General features: G+C 41.9%; 1 pseudogene; it reads right to left on the bottom strand.

The window, feature by feature from the left end:
• Positions 1 to 997: 997 nt before the first annotated feature.
• On the bottom strand, positions 998 to 1,152 carry LOC140707099 (U1 spliceosomal RNA; annotated as a pseudogene).

The raw sequence follows: 1,152 nt of genomic DNA, 5'->3' as shown, positions 1-1,152 counted from the left end.
GGCATTCTTACATCCATAGTTTATAGCAGAATGCTTCCATTATGCAATATAACAAAATAAAACAATTAAGCACTCTAGAACTGCAGATTCATTTTCATTTATCATCTGTATGCTGTTGAGTAAAGGATGCCTTGTTGCCTCTCATTAAGCATTGGTGTTGAAACATAAAAAATGAGCTTCCAATTTTTCCTTTGTTTTATAGTCTATCAGTGAAGGGTTGTGATGTCAATGGCAATTTAGGAGCAGAGTGAGGGGCTGAGTCATTTGTCTCCTCCTGCTCTGTCTTCTGTCACTCCAGAGAAGACCATTGCTACTTGTGTAGGTGTGTCTGGATCATCAGATTTGGGAGTGTCTGAGACTGTTGTACTTGCATTCACCAGTCCAGAACAAGATTCATTTTATCAGCACTTCAGCTGACTGAGCAACATGTTAGGTAGACTATAAAGTTACAACTAGAGCTAGGGAAGGCAGTCCATTGAGAATGAAAGTAGTGGGGGCTACTATTCTTTTTCTGTCTGTCTATTCGAGATTTAAATATTAGTTTCTTTCATCTTCATAGGCAAGGAAAAGGAACTGAAACTTTATTCTCTCATTGGCAAAGATGTAAAGAATTTTTTTTTCATACACTCAGTAGCATGCATATTTCTTGTACTTGTGAAAATGACAGGTTTTTCAAAATTATTTTTTTGCATAGTTGCCATATTTTTTGCTCCATAAGACGCACTTTGGGGGGGGGAAGTATGTGCGTCTTCTGGAACAAATACAGTAAAAAAGGGTTCAGCCACCACCACCCAGAAGCCTCCCACTGCCATGCTGGGAGGCCTCTGAACTGGCACCAGAGACTGCTTGCTGTTTGGACCTCACCATTCTGCACTGCTGGCTTTCCAGGATCTGCTTCCTGCAGCCCACCTGGAAAACCAGCAAGGCTAACAGGCCTATGGCAGCAGGCAGTGAAAACAACCAAGGACCAAAGGGGAAAGAGTAATTCTAGAAAGACCAGGGGAAACCACAAACACAGTCCCCCACTTAGACAGTTGATTTTCCCACTTTTGGGGAAATCACAGGGGTCAGCACATCCAGAATGCAATAGATGAGCCTTACCCTAGGAAAACTACTTTTACAATAATGGTATCTCCCCTGCCAGGTATGAGT

This window comes from Pogona vitticeps, chromosome 4 (assembly GCF_051106095.1).
Source record: "Pogona vitticeps strain Pit_001003342236 chromosome 4, PviZW2.1, whole genome shotgun sequence".
NCBI lineage: Eukaryota > Metazoa > Chordata > Lepidosauria > Squamata > Agamidae > Pogona > Pogona vitticeps.
The sequence above is the reverse complement of the archived record's forward strand: the minus strand, read 5'-3'. Positions and strand labels throughout refer to the sequence as shown.